The 9645-nt window shown below is 41.5% G+C and overlaps 1 non-coding gene across 1 annotated transcript; it reads right to left on the reverse strand.

The window, feature by feature from the left end:
- Positions 1 to 5180: 5180 nt before the first annotated feature.
- On the reverse strand, positions 5181 to 5343 carry LOC131897784 (U1 spliceosomal RNA). The gene has a single exon (XR_009375802.1). It is a non-coding gene; the product is annotated as a U1 spliceosomal RNA (small nuclear RNA).
- Between the last annotated feature and the right edge of the window lie 4302 nt (positions 5344 to 9645).

Here is a 9645-nt window from a genome sequence, read left to right on the forward strand (position 1 = left end):
TAAACATTCATTGGTTAGTATAATGTACTTTATGAACTTCTGGTTTATTCATCTCTCAGTCCTTAGATTTTTTTTTTTAAGTCATAGCATTTATGAAATCAAAAGTAAGTAAAGTAAATTCTTCATGAAAAAGTAAGTAGCTGTTTTTCAAAGCCTATGCACCTTGATTCTTAGGAAGGCCTGGAGTCATCTTTAAGGCGTCATCTATCACTTTGTGCTTGGTAATTGGACAAAAATTATTATACAGCAGCTTCAGAAGTAGGTAGTGTAAGAAGAAATACGATTTCTTAAAAAGAAGGAAATGGAAAAGATCTTTGTGTGTCAAGAGAAAGTCTTTGCTGGGCATCATCACACGTGCCTGTAGTCCAAGATGCTTGAGAGAAGCTAAGGCCGGAAGATCACTCGAGCCTCTGAGTTCTAGACCAGCTTGGACAGCATAGCAAGAGCCTCTCCCCCAAAATAAATAGATAAATAAACAAACAAATACATAAATAGGGCTGCCAGGATGTCTCAAGGAGGTAAAGCTCTTGCCCGTTCTGTTGGTCTGTATGTCGGTTTTTTGCCAGTATCCAATTATTCTTGAATTCCTTCTGTAGCTTTGGCAGCCTTTGAACTTGCCGTCCTCATTGCTTAGCCTCTCAATTACCTGGGGTTACAGGCCTTCACCTAAAGGCACAACTCTAGAGATGACCTATTGTCTAGCATGTAAGAGATCACTAGATGGGTTCCAGCAGTTCATACAACCTCTTTCTATTATTGACAATATTTCCTGTCTCAAAAATGGTGACTTTGTCACCTTGTCTTCCTAACACTGAGGCATTAAACCCATGAGGTCTGCTGTGGAGCAAGGTCCAGGTCAGCCGTGGCTGTATGAAACCCTGCTTCAAAAAAGAACCAACAATAAAAAGTGTGTGTGTGATAAATGTGGATTCCTTTGTGGCTTTTTGAAACAGGGTATCTCTCTTTGTAGCCCTGGCTGTCATGGAACTTGGTTAGGTGACTAAGACTGGCCTGGAACTCACAGAGATCACCTGCCTCTCTCTGCCTCCTGAGTGTTGGAGTTAAAGGGATGCATCACCACACCCAACCTACATGTGGATTTTTTGAGTAATAGATTGATACCTTTCCTGGAATTTTAAATTTATCTTTACTTATTTATACTAGGGAATGTAGCTAGAGTTTTCCTGCCTGGCCCACAGTCAGGACAAATCTCTCTCACCCACCAGTCCCACAGCCGCTCAGACCCAACCAAGTAAACACAGAGACTTATATTGCTTACAAACTGTATGGCCGTGGCAGGCTTCTGCTAACTGTTGTTACATCTTAAATTAATCCATTTCTATAAATCTATACCTTGCCACGTGGCTCGTGGCTTACCGGCATCTTCACATGCTGCTTGTCATGGTGGCAGCTGGCAGTGTCTCCTCCCACCTTCCTGTTCTCTCAGTTCTCCTCCCTGTTAGTCCTGCCTATACTTCCTGCCTGGCCACTGGCCAATCAATGTTTTATTTATTGACCAATCAGAGCATTTGACATACAGACCATCCCACAGCAGGGGAACAAATCCAGGATTTCAACATGTAGGCAAGTGCTCACCCACTAAGCTTACATGCTTACCTCTCAGTTCAAAAGGGCTAAATTAATTAGAAATTTAAAAAAAAAGGTTGTTTGTAAGTTTGAGAGACCGTCAGCTACTGATCACAGGATTCTAGCAATTGATATGTACATATATTTTCACCAATCCCTTTAATAACTCACAGCACTATACATAAGATTCCTGGTACATGCCTCCTCAGTACAAAGCCTGTCTCTAGTCAACTCAAGAAGGCCCAACTCAAGCCAAACCAGGGGAACTCTAAGAGCTTTATGTCCTAACCAGTGTTGAGCAATTTGCCAATGCTTGCCTAAAGTCAGTTCATGACTGGGAATAGGCTCTACATTGGTTCTGCTCAGAGTCCATGCCTCTGACCTACATGGAACAATAGCAATGGCATTATGTGACAGACATTTCCTGGGGAAACACAGAGACACTACACACTCACTCATCTACTCACCTCAGTGAGAGAGCCCACAACAGACCAAAGTATCCGGGACTATGGTGGTCCAGCCCCTCGATAGTACCCTCCCAGGGTCCGGGAAGAATCTACAACCAGCTGATAATTAATCTTAAGTCTCATTTATCTTTTGACAAAAATTAATAAAATACATTTAGAACAGAATTATTTCTAATCGTATTTCTATAAGTTTTATACCATTGATGAACAGTTCTTCAAAAGGATCTGGAACTGTACCTATTTATTCGTATTCAAAGCTCAATATTTAAGAATCTAGAGGTAAATAACAGCCTGTATTCAGACTGGCAGCTTTAGAGCGCCTTTGTCCTGCAGCGGCCTAGTATATAGTATGAACAGGCGATCCAGAATTCATAAAGACCGGTCAATGTCCTGTGAAGACATGTAAGCATATCCTCTTCCTGACAGTATGAAAACATCAGGACCTTTTCAAATACCAGTGAGAAGAGCGTAGAGGCTTAGGTGTAACTTTATGTCTTGGCCTGGGAGTAATAAGGGATGCCTGGAGTGGGAGATGGGAAAAATTAAGGGAGTAATGAGGGATGCCTGGAGTGGGAGATGGGAAAAATTAAGCACCAGTTCTTGAGAGCTCTTGAAGTATATGTAAGGCTGTTGTCTATAAATGAGCTCTAGGCATTCCTAAAATTGAAAAGCAGTGAAATAAATGATGTGTTACTTCTTATTTCATAACCATAAATCATAAGGACATGAGCCTCATGGGTGAGCTTCCATAGGGAGAGAATTTATAATTGTTGGACAGACATATGAAAAGGTGCCAGTATATCCTGTAGAGCCAGCTGCCAATCTATAGACTCATAAGTTTCATAGTTTGATATAAATATAATATCATCTGTGCAATAAATGTATTGTAATATATATGTATATACAGATATATACCACATATATATTATTATTAGTTTGGGGGACTGTGAGGAAGCTATAATTGACAGTTGGTTCTGATAGTTAATCTGTATATATAAAATGAGGAACTCTGCTCAATAAATGAGTCCTGGATAAACAGAATTTGCATTTCCTGCTCTGTATGTCAGCTTTGGCCTCCATCATGGCAGGGTGAGTAGGCAAGCTAAAAGGGAAATGCTGACAATCTTTAGGTTGAGGAAGTATGGCAAAGAAGCGATCTTGTAAATTTATAACCATTGTTATTTTGATTCCTAGGCATGGTAATGGGAGATGGCAAGCCAGGCTGTGAGAATCCCCTTGGCTTTAATAAATTTTATTTAATTTCTTAAGATCCTGTAACGGTTTATAAGCCTGATTTTCTTTAAACAACAAATATTGGGGTGACTGAAGGACTAGTGGGAGGCTTTATATGCCCTATTTTTAAGTTTCTCCTCCACCAGACAGGTCGCAGTTACAATTCTCTCAGTATTCAAAGGCCATCGTTTGATCCAGAAAGGAACAATAGATTTTCCTGAAATGTGGTCAGCAGTGAGGGCGATAGTGGCTCCTAGGACAAATCCTGATAACCTAGGCCATGTCTGTCATTTATAATTTCTGGAATAATGGGCTCAATTATGCCTTGAGCTTGTTTACTCAAGTTCCTTTAAGTTTCAAACCCATCTGTAGCATTTGAGCTGATATTAGTCACAGCAGAGATTAATGGTACATCCATTTGTTACAGTATGTCTCTTTCCCATAGTGTTGTTAGGTATGGAGGATGACGTATGGGCAGAATATGCCATAATTTTATCTATCTGACCATCTTAATATTTTTGAGCTGCTAGCAATACTACTAGGTTGACTTAGGCCTATAAGAGATGAAAGAGTAATAATCGTCTTAAATACTTGACCAATCGTGCTTATGTCTAGCAAGCCAATTATTTTCTTTCCCTGTATTTTAAGTGTTTAGTTGGTTTGGAATATTTAATTTCCTAAACCCAGAAGGCCATATCACTAGAATCCACACCATCAGCTCCCTTGGGCACTGGCCTGCATGAATCTGAATTGTTTTAGTAGAGAGTTGTACAGTGATCTTAATTTCTTCAGTAAGGTCAGGAATCAAACCCTCCAGGGAGGACCTTAATATTTTGTACAGCAGGGGAGCTACGGCCTATTATTAGCCCCAGTGTCCCTTCTGGGGAGGTCTGTAGACTCTTGAATTAAGGTATACATAAGTTCATTCTTAAAGCCTATATATCTATTTCAGACCTCAATAAAAACGTTATCCATAGATCTAACTTAGGCTTACATTCTCAGTATCTATAGGTCATTTACTGAGACTCAGGTATCATTTATAACATATCTAGATGTTTTTATATTTTTCTATTCCAATGGCTTGCACTACATATAAATTATTTCTTAATGTTCTTAAACATTCTTTATATCTAATCCTTTATATCCTTATAAAAACTTTACATCTAAAAGCATTTTTGTATTTAATTCGTCAGGAGATATAGGTGGTTGATTATTGAGACTAGCCAATGTAAAGTGAATTTCTTTTTTTTTTTTTTTTTTTGGTTTTTTTCGAGACAGGGTTTCTCTGTGTAGCTTTGCGCCTTTCCTGGAACTCACTCTGTAGCCCTCACTCTGTAGCCCAGGCTGGCCTCAAACTCAGAGATCTGCCTGGCTCTGCTTCTCCAGTGCTGGGATTAAGGCGTGGTCCAACACTGCCTGGCATGAATTTCTTTTAATAAAGGAACAGTAAAAGGTCATTTTGAAATCTGTTAGGTGAGCTATCTTTTACTTAAAATTGGATAGTAAGGCAAATTATCTTTAAACCTGGTAAATGGAAATATAATCTAAATGATCTCAAAGCATAGTTTGGACAAAACCCTGGCAATAAGGGATATGGCAGTTTTGTCCAAAGCTTAAACATTTTAAATGTTAGGGGGCTAAGTAATGAATTGGTTATATGAAACTTAGCATACTTAGCATGTATATAAATATGATTTTGTATACATTTCAGAATTTGATCATTCATGAGATAATCAAGTTTTAATTTGTATCCTAATAATTATCTCTATTAGCTTATAGCTTTGGTACAACTTATCCTTAACAGTTTACAGTTTAGGTTGGCCAATCAATCAATAAGTTTTATTTCTTAATTATCTTTAATTAAAGTAAACTTTTTTTTTTTTCTTTTTATTTCAGGGGAGAGCGCGAACGCAGTCCCCCACTACCACAAATTATGCAGTCGAGTTTCCCTATTTGGGGAAATCGCAGGGGTCAGCACATCCGGAGTGCAATGGATAAGCCTCGCCCTGGGAAAACCACCTTCGTGATCATGGTATCTCCCCTGCCAGGTAAGTATAAAAGTAAACTTATTCTTAACAATTTATAAGTTGTCTTTGTAAACTTAGAACTTAGGTTTTATACCTGTCCGGTTAGCCTTAAAAATATGAAGCTTGTGGTGAAGTTATTTTAATATAGAAACAGCTCTTATTTAAAAATATGGTATATAAGGAAAATGACAATTTAATAAATCCTTTAAGGTGTATCATGAAATGAGATAAGCATGGTTAAAAAAAAAAAAAAAAAAACAACTAAAACGGAGGAGAAATGTTTTGTTGTTGTAGCAGCTGCAGCCGGTTTGTCCAATCTGTATCAAGCCAGACAGCCACCAGAAATGGAGAGGGGAGGGGAGGGGTGGAGACAGACTGAAGTGAGCTGAGATGCAGAGAGCAGACAGTTAGGTTCAGAGAGAAGAAGGCAGATGCTGATGAATCCATACAGGTCTAAGGGCGTCCCTCACCAGGGCCTGTTTTCTTGCAATGGGTTAACTGAAGTTCTTGTACTTGGCCAAGATTTTTGTAAATTACCAAGAACTTAACAGTCAACCCAAAAGAAGAAAGAGAGAGAAAGAGACACTTTTTTTTAAATACAGCAATAGACAAGTTGGGAGTTGCCATTATTATTTTAACTGGTACTATCCGGCATGTGAGGCCTGCATTATTATTTAAATGAGGGCTGCTGGAGCAGAGCTCCTAGTTAGCTACAGGGCAGTTTTGAAGGTTTACAGCTCAAGTTAGCCCTTAGATTCCAGTAGTTTTAGCAAAAAAGGCTGTTTGTAGCAGGACACTGCTGCTACTATGGAGAACATAGTGAACTTCATTAGCTCTAGTTTACACTCTCAGGAGGTCTTGTAGTGTGATGATCTCTTTGTAAGACCCCGAATGAAGTAACAGCAGGTTTCTCCCTAGAAGGGAGGGGTTAGAATCTGTGCCGTTTATCATAGTCTGAAGGTAAGTCAATTTCATAAGGTTGGCAGCTTTTAGGGGTCCCCTAAATCTCTCCTTACGTTTTTTAGGAGGCCTTATGGGATTAAGATAGTCTGTTGTTTCCTTATCTAAGCCTGTAAACTGACTGGAGCTGACTGAAACGCCTTCTGTAACTTCTATCAGCACCATCTTGGCAAAAGCTAGAATGTGATTTCGATGTATTTAGATAATTTTATTTTATTTCTCTGTCCCATATTTATCACCATAAGCTACATCATTCTCATTTTAAAGTCTCTTAAGCATCAGGCTTCAAATGTTTATTTAGATTGTCTAATGATGCACCAAATGAACCCCAAATGGACTAAATATACGCCAAGTACTTTGTCTCCCAGAAAACAAGGAACAGGGGAGAATGCTTAGAAAGTTCTGCTGTAGGAATGAAGGGGAACTGAGTGCAGAATTCACGAGCACATTCAAGTAAGGATGAGAATGTAGTTCATAATAGTGACACATTTTAAAATCTTTGTTGTAAGAATAGAATATTCAGTACGTACCAAGTTGTTAGCCAGACATTAAGTCCAAAAAGTGAAGTTCTGCATCCATCCATAAGCCAAAATAAGTTCAGATGGACAAAATATTTAAATTGGAATTCTAAACAGAATGCTACTGTAGGTAAGTGTAGACTTGGGAATTAGGCAGCCTGAGTTTGTCCCGCCTCTCTCTGACTCACTAGCCATGTGACCTTGGGCAGGTTAGTTAACCACTTCCTGCCTCAGTTCATAAGACAGGGATGAAATGGCAGCCGCCTCCCAGAAGGGACAGTTGTGAGGATCAAATGTGTTAGTACACGTAATGGGTGTGGCCTGGGGCCTGGTGCATGCAAGTGCATTTAAAATAGTTGTCACCATCGTCAAACAGGTAAAACCGTAAAAGCATTAAAGAAAAATTTGGTAGATATTTTTATGAGCTTGGGGGTGGGGGAAAAGACATATAATCATGAAATCATAGAAGATGAAGAGATTTATCATTTAAAACTTCTGCACATGGAGAAGTACTTCTGATCAGTGAGTGAAGTGTAAGGTCACCAGCCAAGGGGGGACAGGCTATGAGGGTGACATTGTTTTGTGACTTCCTGCACTGAAGCCAGGCCTGGCCAGGTGAGTGCCTGGGAAGAGCTTATTTGAATGTTTTACACATTGTTTTGGTTCTTCTCAGAGCTGCTGTAACAAATTTCAACAAACTTGGTGTTCTGTGGAAGTTTCTTCTTGTCGTTGTAGTTCAGCTCTGGAATCCAGAAGTCCAAAATCAGAGTGTTAAGTTGTCATGTTCCTGGGATTCTGGGGGGAGGTCCTTGTAGTTTCTAGTGGTCCTGGACCTTCCTCTTGTGGTACCGAGGCTTCAAACTCAGTCATGTCTGTATTCTCTCCTCTCTGTCTGAGTTTTTTCCTCTTACATGGAAGGAATCAATGACTTCCAGTCCTAGCTACTGGGCTGAGGGAACACCTTGGTCCATATGACCTCATCATCACTAATTATATCTACAAAGACCCTGTTTCCCCCCAAACACTCATATTCTGGGGCCCAGGGTGGACATGAATTTGGGAGAAACTTTATTTCACCACAGTGGTATACTCCCTTTCATGGGGAAAACAGCTGTAAGCCTGGCTGTAAGAGTGTGGTGTGGCTCTCGAAACTCTCCAGAACAGATCCAACACCTCCCTGGAGGCTGGGGGAAATAGCAGAGGGGACGTGTGCAGAGGTACCTTGAGGGGAAGCCGGAGACCCTCAACTAGTCATGCCAGCGGCTTTCCTTTGGACACTGTCAGGGGTTCGGATGCCCAGGAACAACAGGGATATACCAAGAATATAGGAGGGGCTGGGTCTGTAGAAAATGGTGTGTTTGTGTGTGAGGTCCTGAGTGCAGTCGCCGGCACTGGGGAGAAAATCGGAGTTCACAGAAAGATACTAAACCTCCAAGAGAGACGAGTGGGGCCAGCAAGATGGTTCAATGGGTGAAGGTGCCTGCCAGCAAGGCTGAGGAGCTGAGTTCAACCCCTGGAACCCACAGTGTGGAAGAAGAGAAATGACTCCTCGTTTATGCTGTGGCATATGCGTGTACACCCCCCCACACACACACACGGACGCATGCACACACATACATACACACATACACACACACACACACACACACACACACTCATATTTCAAAGTCAAATGAGGCATACATCTGCTCGTATGTAACATTAAGAGACAGCACTGGAACACCAAGCCCTAGAGAACAAATCAGAATTTCTAAAGAAAGCTCTAGGAGATTATGAAATTAAATACCAAGATAAAAATTGTGTATATGGGTAAATACGTAATTGGGAGGATGTTCCAAACTCTCATTAGGTCCGGAAGGGTGTCAAGACCCATGAAGAGTGTCTAGACTGAGGAACTCTTCAGTGTAGACTGTTAGACCAGTCTCAGAGAAAAAAGCTGATGGACCTCCCCTTACAATTGCCAGGGAGTAGATTGGTCCCTTTAATGTATCACAGTACAAACAGGAAAATATCACAGGGCACATTTACTCTTGTTCTAGCTAGCATTGAAAGTTAGCATTGTTTTCCAAGTATGTGTAAGTAATTATATCCGTAGAAACAAACCAAAACCCTTAGCTCCACTCTGCTGCCAACCCCCCTCTGTCCCTTATGGCCAGCTCTTGGTGAGAGGCGGCCACCGGAGGCCCTGGGAACCCATGCCATTTAGTGCCATCTGCTCTCCCTGAGGGGCAGCTGACAGGGTGTGTGGCCATGTCTGCTGATGTCCAGCCTTCAGCCTCATGGAGCTCCACTAACCGCTGGTTCTTCACCTGGTTTTGAAATTTCTTGCTTCTTACCTCACCAGGTGTTTCCTAGCCTCTTTCACACACCCGCTCCCCTTTTCTTCTCTGGGAGAGGGTCCCCAAGTGTGATCCCCTCACTAATCTTCTTCCATGTAGTGAGGCTCCCTAGGGCATCTCATTCCTTCCTTCCATTTCTCTCCTACCCCCTGAGGTAGACATTTGTGAGCCTGACCCTTTAACTCTTCGTCATTGGGTCAGGTCATCTCATGCTGCGTGCTCTTTTCAGGTGTCCTGGTTTGTTCCTGTTGGCTGTGCTTCCCTCGAAATACTGGCGTCTGACTGATGTGTACTGGTGGGAGAGGCTAACACTAAAATGGAGCTCTTGCTGGAACTGGGCCATGGGGGGGTGCTCACCCCATCACTCTCCTCCTGCCACTAGTTGGTTCCTCGGGAAGCTCTGACTGCCAGGCGTATACTTTCCCGTGTCCATCATCTGAACAGTCAGTTTCCCCTAGAATGTGGAAGATCCTGCCTGCCCCCTCCCCTGCAGCGAAGACCCCTGCCCTGAGGT

Source organism: Peromyscus eremicus, chromosome 22 (assembly GCF_949786415.1).
Source record: "Peromyscus eremicus chromosome 22, PerEre_H2_v1, whole genome shotgun sequence".
Taxonomy (NCBI): domain Eukaryota; kingdom Metazoa; phylum Chordata; class Mammalia; order Rodentia; family Cricetidae; genus Peromyscus; species Peromyscus eremicus.